Source organism: Corapipo altera, unplaced genomic scaffold, assembly GCF_003945725.1.
Source record: "Corapipo altera isolate COAL_440 unplaced genomic scaffold, ASM394572v1 61305, whole genome shotgun sequence".
NCBI classification, from domain to species: domain Eukaryota; kingdom Metazoa; phylum Chordata; class Aves; order Passeriformes; family Pipridae; genus Corapipo; species Corapipo altera.
In genome coordinates this window covers 4,767,711-4,786,135 of record NW_020884909.1, presented here as the reverse complement: position 1 = coordinate 4,786,135, position 18,425 = coordinate 4,767,711, and the positions used below count along the sequence as shown (strand labels likewise).

The window sequence follows — 18,425 nt, the reverse complement described above, 5'->3', positions numbered from 1 at the left end:
GCTGTTTGCACTGTGCTATGTGATGTAATAATGTACTAAACAGTTATTACTATAAAAATTTCTCCACCTCCACTTGAAAATACTAAAGTGTCTGTTAGTTTAGTTGAAATTCCAGTACTGTACAAAGTCATGGGAATAATGTACCACAGCAGTATGCGGGTGAATGTTTGTGAAAGAGAAAGGGATGTGAGTGGCCAATAAAAATGATAAAATAAAAATTTACTAATTAAAATTAATAAGAGATGCTTTAAAAATGTATTCATGAGGTAGATTAAATGAGATGTAAGAAACGCTTAAGGGAATACTTCCTTCCACCTTTCCTCAGGATGGTATTTCTGGACACCAGGCCACCATACAATCAGCAGGACTTATAGCACCTTAATATGCTGTGATTTTTCCGGTAGGTAATTTTTTACCCACTTATTCCATCTTTTAATAGCTGTGTAAATTAACCAGAAACATTCTGCACTAATAACATTCTGACTAATCACAAACAAAATAAAGAAAGTGAAAACAGACAGAAGCCCCTAAGCAGCAAACCACCAGCACTCTGTTTTGGCTTTTAGGTGCAGATTTCCACATTGCAGTATTCCCTTCGAATTTTATCTCATAAAAATCTCCTTTCAAGTCAACAAAGCAACTCAGGACCCGATTCTGCAGACACTGCTTTCAGAAAATTTCTGTTTGACTGAACAGCCTGAGTATAAAGCCAAAGCACACGACATCTTGTAATAGGTCTATCAGGCAACATGGGAGAGGAAGCAGCTCTCACTTGACTGGTGTTTGGAATCACAGAATCACAAAATATGCTGAGTTGGAAGGGCCTACAAGGATCATCGAGTCCAACTCTTAGTCCAAGAAGGCCAGGGCTGTCTGGTTTGGGTCAAATACTTTGTAACATGGGATTCAAAATTGGATAGAATAAATTTCACTGTATCTGTCAGGGGCAGGTCAGTGCTACGTGGAGCCCCCCACAGCAGAAGGCTGCAGTTCTGCAAGGGACACAGGAGCACAGTGACTGAACTTGAAGCCCTTGCAGACTGCTGAATTCACAAAAATCCTCTGCTAGCTGATGCCTGACCTCAGAATAAGCAATGCCAGTGTGACACTTGCTGATGTTATGCCTCGTTTCTGACTTACCCTTCTGATCACCAGGGATGGATGGAGCATTTATCCACCCAATTTTCCTGCTTTAGGCCCTTTATAATGTCTGTGCTGGATCTCTAAGACTTCAAATGATATCTTTCTGTCCGGCTTTTAAATATCACTGAGACGTTTTATCACCAGGCCTGTAAGAGACCAAGTTAGTGCTACGGTTTTCTCTTCTCACCACACAGTGATAGAAGATGGGGACCAAGGCCAAACATATGACTAATCCTCCAGTGATATTTTTAATAACATTTAAAAAATATTATTATCCAGGATATATATTTTTTTCCTGGTCACTTAAAGTGTAGTCTGTGTAAAGACAGCAGTTCTGTGTGAAATCCAGTAGATGTGGCTGAAAATTTAAACTAAATTAACTGGAATTCAGTACTCTGATCTGCATCTTCCTAGGTGATCCAAAGATAATTTATGGCACATTCTAGTTGCTAATGTCAAAAGAGTAGACTCAAAAGAGTTGGTTTCTGAAATTGGGTGCATTGCAGTAGGAAAGACTATCAGCACTCTCGTTGATTTCTTATCATTAAGGGCTATTGCCTGTATTAGTACAGTAGGTTTGGGGTTTTTTTCTGTTTTGTCTTTTTCATCCTATCAAAAAAAAAAAAAAACAGAAAATTTAAGCTGATCATGCTGTATTTGGTCTTCCAGTCATTCTTTCACTTTTTGTCCTACTGTCACAATTCAGGCCTTGCAAACCAGGAAAAAAACAAAGCCAAGAAAATTAATTAGCTCTGTAAATCATCAGAGTGCCATTTTCATTATAGGTGTTTTAAATTATCTTTTCACATAACAAAGTACCTAAGAGTGGAGCAAGTTAAACCACCAACCATATCAGAGCTCTTTTCATTATCACAAGTGAGTTTTCTGTAAATATCCTTGACATCTAATACTGTGTTTGGTGGATAAAGTTTAACCACAAGACGTTTTCATGCTAGTCACAGAAATTATTCTGTTAAAAGAAAATTCTTCAACTGCTTTGTTTGTACGTGTAAGGGTTTTAAGTGTATTTGAACAGAAATTTATAGTCAAGAGTTATTAAACACAACAAGCTTTCTGCATAATAGGAAAAGGAAAGAATCTGCTGGACAGACTAAATTGCTTCAAATACAGTAGATTTCCAGGGTGCAGCTCCAAGGGAGATCAACATAATGTACTAAACAGGAGGACACATAAAAGGACAATCAGAAAATGAAACAGAAATGGCAAATAAAAACTATTGTGCCTGTAACCCTTTGAGGACAAAGTGCAGGAAGAAAGTTAAAATAACATCTTTGACTTAGATGATGTGGTAAAGGTCATTCTGCCTTTAACAGACTGTACAAAAAGTGCAATTTGTCAGAGATTATCACAATTTTAACAAAGGATAAGGAAATATCTTGAGAAAAAACATTGTAAAATCATCCTTGTTTGGTTATACTTTGCAGTAAAGTATGCAGGTCAAAACAGGGAGCATCTGTTTTATTACAGCTAAAATTTCTTCCATAATTGCCTGAATTACAGAGTTTTAGGTGAATGTAACATGTCGCCAAGTGGAACTGTTCTCTGTGCTCCACCAATTTCATTATTTTTCAGAACAGACTTATTTTTCACATTCACCTATTGCAGTGGTTAGATATTTCAAGTGTGGTAACAATAGTTTCCCTATACCTATGCAATTCTATGTAGTTCTAATTAGACTGCGTCTTAAAATTATACATTTCTTTCTTTGTTTATATATATTTATCTGTATGTAATTATACGTAAATAAATAAATTTATTTTATTTATTTATACATATAAAACTTGAAAAGCAAGATATTTCATTTAGATAACAGAAATCAGTGTATCAGTAAGATAATTATCCATTATTTCTAATGATGAATACCACAGTATCACTGGTGCTACAGTATATCCACATAGTAAATAGAACATGCTATGCTCAAAATACTCTAAAAAAGCCCCACTTCTTTTTATTCATGGCTACTTTATCAGTTCCCTACCTCCCTCCCTATCCCCATTTCAAAATTCAGGGCAAACAGAGACATTTAAATTAAAGGATCTGGCCAATTTTCCAGTATTTTCTCATTCATTAAACACATGCTGCTGCCTGATTTTTAGGAGAATCTCAGCTACAATGATCACTGAATCTCTGCTGATTTCTGGCCATCACAGTGTTTGTACTTATTTGTGTTCTGTATATTTATGTATTCAATTTCGACAGGCCAACCAATAAATAAATCCAACAGTTTGAAAGGACATTTCACTCATCTTTTAAAATTTATCCAGAAAATGCAGCTAGCACAGATCTTGCAGTTTATTTATCATCTGAGAGGATAGTCACAAAGTAAGAAAATGCAGTGTTAAGTGTTTTTCTGCTTCAAGCAGTGCAACATGGCTGATGTAATTGAACTGGAAAACAGTGGGCTGCTGCCAATCATGTGCTTCTGAAACCAGTCACATGTGAACACTTTCAAGAACTGAAACCCACATAGCTAACATTTCCTGAAGGTTTGGAGATTTGCTCAGCAAATACAACCAAAACAAAAAACCTAGGAAAAAACCCAAAACCACCCCAAAACAAACAGACAATCACACACACACAAAACAAAACAAAACAAAAAACAAAACAAAACAAAACAAAAACCCAACCCACCAACAGAAACAACCAACCAACCAACCAAAAAACCCCCCCAGTTACACAGTGGAGATGGTACCAGGGTCCAGCACCATGTTCTTCTTACACTAAGCCTACTTATGAGTACAGAACATCAGAAACCTTAGGAGAAGGATAGGATTTCAGAATTGATGAAGATGGTGAAACATTCAATGAGTTGCTTTACATGGGATATTGTCAGTTGAAACAGCAACTGCTTGTGTGTCAAAACTCCCCAGCATGTTGCACCCTCTGTTTAAACTAAATTTATATGAACAAATAATAGTTCCACAAATATATCAATCTGACTTTCAGTGTTATTTACATATTTTGGCAGAAAACATTTCAACATTATACTTCAATCAGTCTTGAAAAGTCATGTGGGAGACAGAAGCCCAAATGGTGCTTTTCAGCTTTCATCTCATCATCTGAGGTTACTGCAGATGAATACTCTTTCCAAACTTAAAAGTTAACATACTCTTAAAGTATATCAACCCAATCCCTCCAATTAACTGCAAAAATTCTGGGAAACTGCTTTTCACTTACCTGCAACTGCAATTACTGAACAATTCTCAGGCTCTTACATAGCACTTGATGGTACCTGCCAACTCGCAGTTGCAGTCTGCCACCAGAGAAAAATGTACCTATTCAGCTAAAACAGGGAAATCTTAACCAGACACGTGCAACAGGCATGCTTCTGCTTGAGTCAGTTGTTTTGCACATCTTTTTATAGCCACAGTGTTGTGTGGCTGAGTCAGAGCAAACGTCAGAAAGGGTGAGAAAAGGAATCAAGTAAGCTTTGGATTCTATAAAGTACTGATAACAAACATTGAATTATTTAAGTGGATTGGTGGTTAGGACATATTTCTCACCCCATATCAGCTTGGTTCTGTCATGCTGAGAATAATTAAACTGGACATATCAGTTCTACTGGTATCTTACAGAACCAGAAAAGGATTATATTCCCAGAAAATGGAAAATAGTAAACTCTAACAAAACAAAACAAAAAAAGCAATTATTTTTATGGATTGATTTATGTTCAGTTTTGAAACAGTCTTATCAACTTCTAATGAATCATATTAACCTGTGATAGAATGCATAAGCAGGTGTAAGAAGGTAAGTGATATCCTCTCCCCAAATTAAAAAATAAACAAACAAATAAAAGAGGTAAAAATCCAGATAAAAAAAGGAAAACTTCTTGCTCTTCAACAGCTCTCTATAAGCAAGACAGTAGAAAGTTGCCAAAGTGCTACTTACAAATTAGTGACATTTTTGAAAACTTTTTATGATAAAGGTCAACTATAAGCTAAGATGTAAAAGAAAAAAAACCAACCTTTCTGTTCTAAGGAAAATATTAAAGAGAAGTCGTTAATATATGATGGAACAAGTCCATCCTTGGCTCACCTTTTACTGAGTCAGTGCTAAAGAGGAATGTCAGCCAAAGGGAAACAGTTGAAGTAACAGTTTCTTAACCCATAATGGGAAATGAACCAATTTAATTTACTTCTGTGTGTCATAAGTTTTGCTTGCTGTTGCTGTTAATAATTAATAGCTCTGTTACTAATGCTCAATGTTTTCCTTCTGCAGTAAAAAACAAAAAAGGTCACGGAAAACTGAACTTTCACTTCTGATTACCAGAAGAGAAAGGAAATGATAATGAATTCCTTGCTTCATCTGGAAGTGTAGGAAGTGTTTGTCTCTTTGACAAAGATACTCTTGTGTGTCTGTCCCTGTGTCTGTGTCTGTGCCACTGAAGATTGTGAAAATACTTCTGTTTCTCCTCCTTTCTGCCTTTAAACACTTATGATGACACCTCAGGACACTATATTCAGTGCTAAAACATTGCATGTTAAGACAAGGAGCCACCAGTCACTGTTTTCTTCCTGATGATAATATTACTTGGAGACAGCAAACAGTGTCTCTCCACTGACATCCTGGAAGTATTGGTGGGAATCTTTTGCCAGACAAAGTTGCAATAATAATTGCAGGTCCCAAATTTTTTTTCCCAGCAAATATTATGGCAGAGAAGTGATCTCAGAAGTTCTCTTACTTTCAGCAAACCACTTGAGCAAGGCTGTGGTAATACCCATTGCACTAAACCCCAAGAGCGTTTGCTGCTTTCCCATACTACGTTCTTCAGAATAAATCTTTTTATCCTCTGTATTCCACACTCTCTAGTTAAGTACTTATGAAAGTGTACATGTCTTTATTTCTGTGTATGCGCATAAAGTAATTTTGGACCCACTCCTTTTTATAACTCACTTAATGTTTTTGCAAGGTCAAAGTTATCTCTCCTGAAGACCTCTTCTCTGACATCTAGGAATTTCATAGAATTTATCAGCATTTCTTCCAAGGAAGTTAAAATGCCTTAGAAGGAAATGCATGGGATTGGCCACAGGTAACATTAGTCTACACTTGATCCACAGATTTGTGGCAGGGCCTGGCAGAGGTTAGGGGAATTGCAGTTGTCTGACACTGTCCAAGACAGCTGAAGAGAAAGGCAACTGCATCCTGGGCTGCATCAAAAGCAGCATGGTCAGCAGGTCAAGACAGGTAATTCTGCCCTCATGAAATTCCACCCGAAGTGCTGCATCCAGTTTTGGGGGCCCCAGCTTGGTCCTTGGCCTGTTGGAGCAAGCCCAGAGGAGGGCCACAAAGATGATTAGAAGGATAAAACACCCTCTCCGTTGAGGAAAGGCTGAGAAAATTGGGATTGTTCAGCCTGGAAAACAGAAGGCTTCAGAGTGACCTAATTTTGGTCTTTCAGTACCTGAAGGGACCCTACAAGAAAGATGGAGAGCAATTACTTACAAGAGGCTTGGAATCACTCTCTTGCTAGCAGCAAGAACATGTAATGATAATGGTTTAAAAATGAGAGAGTAGGTTTAGATAAGACATTAGGAAGAAATTCTTTACTATGAGGCACTTTACTGTGAAGCACTGGAATCAGCTGTCCAGAAAAGCTGTGGATGCCTCATCCCTGGTAGTGTTCAAGGCCAAGTTGGACAGGGCTCTGAGCAAACCGGTTTAGTGAAAAGTGTCCCTGCCCATGGCAGGTGGATTGGAACCAGATGATCTTTAAGGTCCCTTCCAACCCAGGCCATTCTATGATTCTGTGATTCTAAGATTCTATAATTCTGTGATACAATGGTGTGCTTGTTTACATACGGTTTTGGTTTTGAGTTCCAGAATCACAGACGTGACTTTCTTGAGCACTCAACCAACCATGTTCATGAGTTACATATTGCTGACGTTTAGCAAGTAGTATTTTCCATTTTGTTTAAGCAAGCAGTTCTTCTACAAGCAAGTCATTGGCATCTTGTTTTTCTTTTCCCTTGTGATGCATATGAACTACATCCAGTTTTGGCTCTGGCATCCTCCATCTTTAGCATTTCATTAAGTCATCTTGTTAGCTCTTGAAATAGCCATCTGGACACTAATGCTTCACCAGATGTCTTTCTTGCTTCACACGGGAGCAGCTGATTGCAAAATGCTTTGACAGACTTTCGTGGTCACTGATGACAAAATACTGCCAGGATTTTTTATGTCTCTCTTTCTCAACCCGCATGGTCCTCATTTGGGCCATTACAGGGTTAATTTTTGCAGTTACTAAGAAGGGCCATGGTTAGGACACGAAGGTTATTCTATACCACCTCACATCATAGTGTGGGGACTGTGGAGGAACACCTTTTGGAGGAATACTGTGGCAGAAGGAGAGGTTGGGTATTGTCTACTTTCGTGTTTCTGTGGTGAGCAGTCATGTGTGAATTGTTTGCCTCTTTCATTTACACTCTGTCATTAGTGTTGTTGCTTTTACAGTTTGTTGCCTTATTTCAGTGCTGTTTGCAGTAAATCTTTCATGTCTCAACCCATGATCTTTACTTTTTGTAAAGCCACCAATTCTCCTCTCCATCCTGCCACAGGGAGAGGTGGGGAAGGGGGAAGTGGTCGAGCAGCACATGGTTTTGGAGTGTTTCAGTGGGAGCATTAAATTGGGTAGTACCATTCTTAAACCACAACACACATTTTCATGTCAGGGCACTGAAAACAGTTGTGTTGCATGCCTTTGATATCAAGACAAACTCTGTCCTGGGAAGAGTTCTAGGGAGAGAGGCAGAAGCAGAAGCAAGTCCACCTTGACTCTTCTCACAGCACTAAATCAATAAAACTTACTCTCACATAAAAATAAAAATCTCTGATATCTTAAAATTGCATTCCTCTTTACATGATTGAACATTACATTGAACATTACATTGAACAATTCATTATTTTTTTTGTGCTCAGTCCTACCAATGTAAAAGCTAAAGATTAAATTCCAACAACTCCTTTTTCTTGTTCAAAATACACATGAAAACTGATATTGGCATAACTCTGTGAAGATTTCTGTAATATCTCTATAGCAGATATCTCTCTTTCTTTCTAGAATTTATAACATTTCATTTTTTATTTTCTTCCTTTTAATTTTTTTCTTACTTTTCAACTTGAGGTAAAAAAAAAACAACAAACAAACAAAAAAAAAACTAGGAACAATTCTAGAGAAAAGTAAAAATTATTTTCTAAACTAATAATAAAGTCACTGGAATATTCTGTTATTCTAATGTGGAATGGTGTCATCTTTCAGTCATTTTTGTTCAGGGGTTTCTGCTCTAATATTCTCAAGAAGTCAAGAATATTGGCATTAATGAAGGAGAGAGTTTGGCTTCTTCCTCTAATATTTTCGTTCTTATTGGCAGTTCCTGACAGCAGATTTGGCCTTTGACAAGAATGTCTTTTCTGACAGATGGGTGCATACGGCAAGGTTTCAAACAACTCTATTAATAAAGTTAGGACTCTCTATGTTCATGCAATTCTACTTGAAAATTGAGGGAGCAGCAAGAGGCAGCTGGTCCAAAAGGACAGGGCTGTCCCATAGCCGGGTTGATGGGGGCAGGACAGACAGTGGCCTCTCTGGCCACTGGGAGAGCAGGGCAGGGATAGTGACTGTAACCAGGGTCAGTGGATGGCCAGTGTTGTCTGGACAACTCACAGGGTTGAGGCAGGTCCAAGGCCAAGCAGAGATGTCAGATCTGTCAGCCAGGACCAGGAGGGTGTGTGGCCAGGAAGGGTCAAGGTCACAGCTGAGTTGCAGTCCTGGTAAGGGCCAGGCTTGGAAGCCAAGGCCAGGAGGCTCTGCTGAAATGTCTCCCAGATCTTTCTCACACGGCTCTTTCCCAGGGGACTGATGTAAGGACACACAGTATCAGGACTGGCCCTGAGGACAGGTAGCCAAAGGCTTGGAGCAGCAGAGGCAAGAGAGACCCTTGCTGCACATAGGTCCCCTGGCACTTAGCTCTTCCTGTCTTCTGAGGAAACTGAGAAATTTCCAAACTGTAATCATAGCCCCACCCTGAGTCCTTGATCAGAAAAAGAAATTACATTGACAGGCAGACAACTGTAACATATGAATTGTTACGCAGTTGTAGAACACTCCAGCACAGGGATACAGCGTCAAGAATGATGTTTAATGAGGATTTTGCAGAATGACTACTTCCTGTTTCTTTGTTTTTACACCAAATTACAAAGGGGTTCCTTAGGCCTGTGCGCATCTGTGAGACACGTCTCCAGCAGCCATCAGCTGCTCTCTGCTTCCGAAATAATCATGCAGCTAAGCAAGAGAAATATAAATTTCCTTCACTAGGAAATTACATAAGGTTTGGTATTCCTATCTTGCTTGTCCATTCAGATTGACATCGACAAGAGAAGATTTGTATACAGTGATGGACACTCACAAAAGGTTACAAGATGCTTCAAAGCACTCACAGAAATCATTGAGTCCTGAGTGTACCTACCCTAGCTTCCTAACTGCTAAAACTACCCATGCCTTTTCTCTTCTGGGATCTGGTAATCCACTGGAGAAGTGATATTTAAAGTTTTCATCAATGATGCAGATGAAGGGATTGAGTGAACCCTCAGCAAATTTGCAGAGGACACTAAGATGAGTTGTGCAGTTGACACACCAGAAGGACAGGATGCCATCCAGAGGAACCTGGACAAGCTCAAAAAATGGGCCCTATGGGTATCTCAGGCGGTCTAACAAGATCAAGTGCAAGGTGCTGCACCTGGGTCGGGGCAACCCCTGGTATCAGCACAGGCTGGGGATGAACAGATTGAGAGCAGCCCTGCTGAGAAGGACCTGGGGGTGCTGGTGGGTGAGAGGCTGGACATGACCCAGCAATGTGCACTCACAGCCCAGAAAGCCAGTTGTGTCCTGGGCTGCATCCAAAGCAGCGTGGCCAGTGGGGTGAGGGAGGGGATTCTGCCTCTCTGCTCTGGGACACCCCACCAGGAACACTGCATCCAGCTCTGGGGTGCTCAGCACAGGAAGGACATTGGACTGTTGGAGCAAGTCCAGAGGGGGGCCACAAAGTTAATTTGTGGGATGGACAACTTCTCCTATGAGGAAAGGCTGAGAGAATCGATATTGTTCAGCCTGGAAAAGAGAAGGCTTCAGGATGACCCAATGGTGACCTTCCAGTACCTGAAAGGAACCTAAAGACAAAGAGAGTCTAGTTCCAAGAGGATATAGCGACAGGAGAAGGGAGAATGTTTTTACACTGCAAGAGAGTAGTTCAAATTACATCTTAGGAAGAAATTCTTTACTGTGAGGGTGGTGAGACACTGACACAGGTTGTCCAGAGAAGTTGTGGATGTCTCATCCCTGGAAGTGTTTAAGGTCAGGTTGGATAGAGATCTGAGCAATATGATCTAGTTGAAGGTGTCCCTGCCCATGGCAAAGGGTTTGGAACGAGATGATCTTTAAGGTCCCTTCCAACACAGGCCATTCTATAGTTCCTTCATTCCTTGCAAACCCTTTCTACAACGACAATATAAAACAGACCTTCAGTAAAAAAATGCCAACATCACAAAAATTGAATCAAAACTATTCCCACTGTGTAAAGTCCAGGTATGTTTTGCTGGGAGTGCCATAACAGGGGTTTTTTTTACATTATTCTGCTTTCATATCTTGTGCGTGTTGCCTTTTTACCCTTTCATTCCTTTTGTAAGATTTTGGCTACCAACTGTTGTTTTGGGAACTACCAAGCAAATCTCAGGGTACTGAAGGAAATTACGGCTATCACCAGGATGGTCGAAAGGTTAAGTCCTAAATCTAAAATATATTAAGATTTCCAAGGCTTAAGAGAACATGTAGTTTATGAGGGAAAGTGATAAGTATAAATTATTGACAGGATGCTATACCATGCTTTTTGTCACAGCAAGCATATTGCATAGCCAATTCACTTGCTGACAGATGGTTTATGATTTTTTGTTTCAACATATAAATGCACTTCATGTCTGCTGTTGCAAAGGAAGACTTTTGAGCAAGCTGCAAAGATCCTTTAACCTAACTCAGGTTTTAAGAGTAGTTTAAGTGTGTCTAGGAATGCAGGATGACTCCTTAATATCAGTAGTAATGGTCATCATTTATTAATTGTTTCTGCCCCTTACAGACTTTGAAGAGGCCACCTGAATTTTGTTATTATATTTTCAGTCAAGTCACCAGTGACATCATCTTCATAGAAGGTTTCATGCTCCCATCCTACTCAAGGTAGCATATTTTTCTGTCAGACCAGCTTAACTGCTCTGAAGTAAAACCACCTAAGCCTAATCCTTTCTTTAAGAAAACATGTTTTCTATGTAAAAGCCATATTTGTGTTTTGTTTTTTCAAGAATCTCATGTATCAAGAATCAGCACGAAACAGCTAAGTGGCAATATAGAAGGTTTTTCTACAATCATAAGACACAAGACTATTCTTAGGCAATTTTTTTCCCGTTAAGTGATACAGTAATGCATAAATAAAATCATAAGATCTGTGCTTGCCCGTCTACCTGACCTACCTAACCGTGAGACAGAAAAAGTCATCATAAATTTTCCTCAGAATCTACTTTTCATGTATCTTTCTACTTTATGTTCTGATTTTTTTAGCCAGTAATCCTCCATAACTCCTTCTGCGGAATATCATGAGCAGGATATTTCTTCTAGTTTTTGCATGATTCCATCACACCTTGGGAACTGATTTAGGATATAATCACACAGATACATGTGCACAGACACACACAAACACACACACTCTGGAAGTCAAGCTAGACTACCTGTACAAAATAATGTTTTTTTGTGACCGAGTCTCTGGTTGGTAATTATTTAAAAAAAAAAAAAAAATCACTCTTGATGTGGAACACAACCAAGAGTCTAACAATTCTACAGAAAAGCCTAGAAAAAATGAGAATTACTCCAAAAGAAAGATATAAGACACAGCTCCCTCTACAGGTTTCACAAAATTACATTATACACCAGATATGACATGGAATATAAATTAAATTATATAACACAACATATAGAGAGCATGAAACAAAAATTTGTTTCTAGAATGGTATGTAATAGTAGAAAAAAAGTCTTTTCCTTTTCTTTTTCAGAGAAAAAAAGTGTGTCAGTTGGCAAAATAGAAACAAAATATTTCTATTTAATCTGTATATTGAGTATTCAGTTTATGTTGAATATTCAATGTATATATCAATATATATCCAACATATTCAACATGAAATTGTAGTTCTCCACTGTGATGTACCACTTACAGGGATTATCATCCAAGTTATTGGAAACCTTTTCTCCTCTGTGTTAACATTTAGATCAGGGTATATTCTATATCTTCTACCTAAAAATGGTTAAGAAATTGCAGCTGAAGAAGGGAACCCAAAAAACAAGCAGGAACTGAATCCAAAAGCACTGTGCTGATATGTCAGCTGCTGGCTAATGCAAGCGATTAAATTTTTATAGATTACTTAGGATCCTGGTTCACCAAATATGACTTCTGCTGTTGCGTGTACAAGAAGACTGCTAGGCTTGCCAAAAAAATAGTGGTGCACTGCGACTCTTCATAGAACCCAAGATAATCTCACAGCACAGTACACCAGGAAACAGGTTTTAGGGAGGGTAGGAGACGATGCCATCAAGGAACCCCTAGACATGTACACACTTAACCAGGTCAAACTGAGTTTTTTTCAGTCTGTATGTCGTCAGCAGCGGAGCCAAAAACAAGAGGTGTGAGAAGACTATGTCAGAAGTTTTGTAACTGGGATGAGAAGAGGAAGAAATAGAAACTTTTAAAAATGCTGTTGAGCCCTACAGCACCAGGAGTAATCAAGAGGCAGCGAGGTCTGGAGCACTGCCCATTTCCTCTGTTGAGGCTTATTTACAGTGAGATTGCAACCTGGTGACCTCTTCTTTAGTGTTGTTCTCCTTTAATACTGTATTTATCTACCTCTGAGTGAGGAACTGAGCTCCAACACCACTTGCAATAGCCCTATCAACCTGGCATGTGAGCTGTCTCCCAGTGCACACACCTGGCATGGCAGAATGGAGGTAAGGACCATATGATCTGCTACCTGATCACTGACAATGTGAAACAGCACGTTACAGAGATCTCTGACAATTCCTCTATAGCATCAGAGGAAATCCTTTTCCTACAAGACATCAAATGAAGTAACAGATTCTATAACCATCCAGAAAAGCAGGGGATTTCACGTGGCTTAAACGACATCAAACAGATATGCAGGACACAGTGAAAAAAATCTCTGTCTTTGTGATGCTGCTCAGAAAAATGCAGACAAACAGAGGAGGAAAAGGACAGGATATATCTCAATGGACTCCTGTGCCTTTTAAGACGAATGGGAAGTTCCTTATTGATATTCAATATGACATCTTACTCCTGCTAAGGGCTTACTCTGCTAAGCTGTGCTCGATACTGAACTATGATGTGCTAGGAAGCATTTTTTATTTTAAAAGGATTACTTATGGTTTTCCAGACATTATGTCCCACATTATGAAGCTCTTAATAGAGCTTTTGATAGAAAAATTAATTTACCTTTTGACTAGCCTAGAGTGGAAAGACATGGATTAAGTAAATGGACTGTATTTTCAGTGGTCATACTTTATAGCAATATTAATAAAAATACATTACAACATGCTGTAACTGGACAAAAATGCTGCTAGTCATACATTTTAGTTTTTCCATAGAAATCTCAGTATGATGTCCCCTGCTAGAATAGTAGCTTATGATTACCCACCCCCCCAAGGAATTATACAAAGAGACCAAGCAAAATTACTTCAGGCAAGTGCTTTCCCACTGACAGTGAGGAAAGATGGAGACTCCTTGAAGCCCATTAAGTGGTACTTCAGTGATGACAGTATTATAAAATGTATGTATGCAACTGTTACAGACATCTGATTGTGAAAGTACCTTTTAAACCAGATGAAAAAAAAGAAATAACCCTTAGAACTGACGAATTTTCAGTCTTTATTTCAAGCCTTTTCTGAATAGCAGCCATCAACATATCTCCCTGAAGGAATGTTGATAAAAGGCTGTGTCCTAATGGACTCAGTAGAGTATGATTTATGCTCACAGAGGAGATAAACCATTTATGGAGTACAGGTAGCAGTGGATGAATGCAAGTGCTAAACAGAAACAACCGGTTTATATCTATAAAAGCTGCCTTCTTCGTACCAGTTTGGATATTGTATTAATTTCTACAGTGTGAAATGCCAGTTAAGACATCGCATTAAAAGCAGTAGTTCCCAAAATAAAGGTACTGACCTCAGTAGAAGCTGTGGCACGTAACAGTAGAGGGTTGAACTGAACAAAAATAAACTTGCAGAAGTGAGTATCATAAAAGGGGTTGCAAACCAGGAGGTGAAACTGCACATTTGGGAACTGAGAACCGAGGATATTTTGACTCTTTACCGAGTTCTACTTTATGGGTAATATATGCAAGTATTTGCTATGAATTCACCAAGATCTTACAGGAGCACTGTATAATGCTGCTTTAGAGCTCACTGCCTACCTGGCACTCTGGCTATTATTACAAATGATTGTGGCTACCATGCTGTGTATGACAGCATTCCAAACAAGAATCTTTCCCTGTAAATGATATACAGCAATACTCAGTGTTGTGGTTTAACCCCAGCTGACAACCAAGACCCCACTCATCTGCTCGCTCACCCACCCCAGAGGAGACGGGGGCAGAGAATCAAAAAGGTAGAAGTGAGAAAACCGGTGGGTTGGGATGAAAACAGTTCAATCATTAAAATAAAATAGTAATTGAAATAATAGGAATACTACTAATAATAATAATACTTTAATGAAATGGAAAATAAAAAATAGGGAGAAATAAAACAACAAAAAGACAAGTGATGCAACTGAAAACAAATGTTCACCAGCAACAGACTGGCCAACCCCCGAGCAGAAGCTCCCATGGTAATGTCCTCAATAATTTGTTAGCTGAGCACGGTATGACATGGTGTGGGACATCCCTTTGCTCAGTTGATGTCAGCTGTCCCAGCTCTGCTCCTCCCCACTTCTTGCCCACCCTCAGCTGACTTGCTGGTGGGATGGTGTGGGGAAGAGAAAAGACCTTGTCACCATGTAAGTACTGTTCAGCAACAACTAACACATCCCACTGCTATCAACACTGGTTTTACTCGTTATGACTTGTTCTAATTAGCAAGCTATTAAAATGTACTGGTATGTTTCTTTCCAAATATTTTGGAAGACACTGTTCTTGAGCAATCTTCCTATTCATGTTAAAAAGTGAACATTATAAAAAAAAAGTGGAGAGAGACTAAAGGCTTGTCATGTTAATTAGTGCAAAATCTTCTGAACCTACATTTGTTGTTGACAGACCTCCCAGCTAAGACATCCAAGACAGCAGATGCAATGTCAAAATAAACTCTGCAAACCCCATCTGACTTTACAGATAAGTCCATTGACCTCCTTTTATAATGCAAAAAACGTAGCCCAAAGCAGAAGTTAGTCTTTTGTTTTTAGACAATACACACTAGTTTGGGCAATGAAGGTATTAATATGTTCCTTTTTTAAAGCAGGTTGCACTCTGAACCTCACAGCCACCAATACTGAGGGAAATACATTGTACAATATTAAATATCTACACTTACTCCATAAATGAATTGATAGTGTCATAATCCTTAGCTTTAACTAAATATTTAAATATCCCTAGTCACTTATAAGAATGTACATAATCAACAGAACATGCAGCTTTATTCAACTATTAGTGAATGTTCCCACACTTCATTGAAAGAAATTAATTCATTCATGTAAGTAAGCTACAGTCTTGTCATCTTAATCACAGTCCTTGTCTACAAACAATTAAGGAGAACTTGCTTCACTATTTGAAAAGAAAAGTCTGAGTTGTTAGGAACTTCATTTATTTTATCAGCACAAATATTTATCTGCAGTATGTTACTCCAAGAGCAAGAAAATGGTTTGCATCTTTTATTCCTCGATTTTGGTCTCTTTCCTCAACCATTAACATATAAGAATCTAGGTAAGTTGGGACATGATTTTAGAAACCTGTGAAACAGAAACCCACGTGTCAGCATGTACGTCCAATAACTTCAGTTTGGTATTCTTCCAACAGTGTGATCTACAGGTATGAGTTCCCAGTGCTACAGATGAGATGGCTCCACAGGCAAACCTGTAGTTAGGTTTTCATTCAGCCAGTTGTAATGAAGAAGGAATGACAGCTCTTGCACAGGACCCCAGTCACATAACTTCAGCCATTCAGAAGTTAGACATTCAGCCTAAACCATTTCCAGTTTTCAAGGAGAGAAAGAGTGAGATACACAGAAGATGAGTTGTTCCACTTAGGTAATTAAGCATCTTTCAGCACCGCCTTTCTCCTTTGTTGGGTTCTATATGACTGATCCGTACTAAAGATACATTAGGATGATGAAAGGTTGTCTGAAATTAGCTGGGGTGACTCTCACCCTTTCTGTGTGGGTTAGCATAGAGTCTTCATGCAGTGTATGAACTGTGCAAATTTGCATCACAACACATCACAAAATATTCTGCTCAAGCAGGTCACCGTCAAGCATGACACACTAATTCTATCATGTAAAATTGCGTCCCAACAGATTCGTCTTTTCACCCAGGCACGTGGTAACAAAATATAGAGCCATGTATGGTTCATGCACTGTTGCTGGAAGATGTGATGGTAATAGAAGAAATCTGCAAAAAGTGATGTTACCTCTGTATGGGTACAGGCTACACTGGTACACTTTCCAGTTGTTTTTATGCAATTTGTGACTTCCAGAATAACAGTTACCAAAATATTTTCTAGTTTACATCTGTTTGGCAAAATAAGATTTTGATTTGGACTTCTGAAACCAGGAAGGCCAAAAACTCACTCCATGTACGATCAGGAAACAGTTAAGCATTGTAAATATCTGCCTGGGGCTAGGAGCTCCCACAGTGCCATCAGCTGCCTGCAGGAAACCAAAAGTGATCTAATATGAATCTCTATTAATCTCAAATTCACTCTAGAAGTAAAATTTAATACTTTTCCATGTTCAAACTTGAAGAAAACTAAATCTGAAAGGAAGAGTCAGAGGTCTTCCATGGCAGGTTTCTTTCCCAGCTGAGGACTGGATGAGGTGTAGGGCAGAGACTTGTTCTGTACTTCTAGAGGCAGTGATTCCACATCCTACCCACAACATTTTTTCCAGTTACTCACTGCCCTCCTTACTAGAATGCTTTTCCTCGTTTCTATCCTGGACATCTTTGCAGCTTAAGCATATTACTTTTCATCCTAGCTAGCTCTCAAAGACAGACAGAACCTTTCTTTTTCCATAGTCCTTTTGTTACATAAAGGTCGTGTCTTAATTTCAGTCTTTTCTTCACGTTAATAGCCCCACAGGGTTCCTGGATCTCTCTCCAGTTCTGTGGGCTGGACTGGATCTACCTCTAAACTGCTTTGCTCTAGACAATGCCCTTATGCGTTTCTGGAAATAGGTGTACTCACAACTGCAAATAGCATCCCAACCACAACTTCAGTATTGCTGTCTAGAGTAGAAGGAGTATTCCATATGCCTTGATGGCTGTTCTCCTTCTCTTAAATTCCAGTACAATGGCTGAAGTGTTTTGTAGTATCACGATACTGTTAACTAACACTGAGGTTGTTATAAAATGCAACCTTTCAATTACTTTCAGAACTGTTATCTTCAGCTGACTCTTCTCCCTCATTTGTGCCACCCCATGTGGGTCCTGGTATTTGTTTATGTCAAAATTTGAATTAGCTTTCCTAAACATTCCTCCAATTTGTTGTCCATTTTGAATTCTGTTTTCCAGCCTGGGATGCCTTCCAGTTTCTTTTCACCCACAGTTTTTACTAAACGCCCTTTATATTCAGGCTTAAATGGATAAATACTCAGTGCAGAAAAATTACAATGCCATGAGCTCCATGTTCTACCTTGTCATTCGAGTAAAAGCCTGCAGTTTTGTGTAACAATGTACTCAACCACAGTTTTTTAAGTGTATTAGATAAGGACTGTAGAAGTTATCACTGCTGTTAGGGAAGTTCGAAATATCCTATGGCTCTGTATATTCTTTTTTATCTGAACTACTACTTTATCTCACCTGCCACATTTTAAAGATAAAACAGCAGCAGACAGAGATTTACCGTGATGAAGTGCACTGTTGTGTCATACAACTCTCTGCCTCACTGGTGTTTTCAAGGCCCTCTTTTTCTCATACCAGAGCTTAGTTAAGGCATACAAAGCACAGTGAGAAGGCAGATTGTTG

The 18,425-nt window shown here is 39.0% G+C and overlaps 1 protein-coding gene across 1 annotated transcript in view; it reads right to left on the bottom strand.

Moving 5' to 3' along the window:
- DIRAS2 (DIRAS family GTPase 2) overlaps positions 1-4,427 on the bottom strand; it is a 35,597-nt gene extending 31,170 nt beyond the window's left edge. The window contains exon 1 of the mRNA XM_027653129.1: positions 4,342-4,427. The gene's annotated coding sequence lies outside the window, so the exon portion shown is untranslated. The remainder of the gene's footprint in view (positions 1-4,341) is intronic.
- Between the last annotated feature and the right edge of the window lie 13,998 nt (positions 4,428-18,425).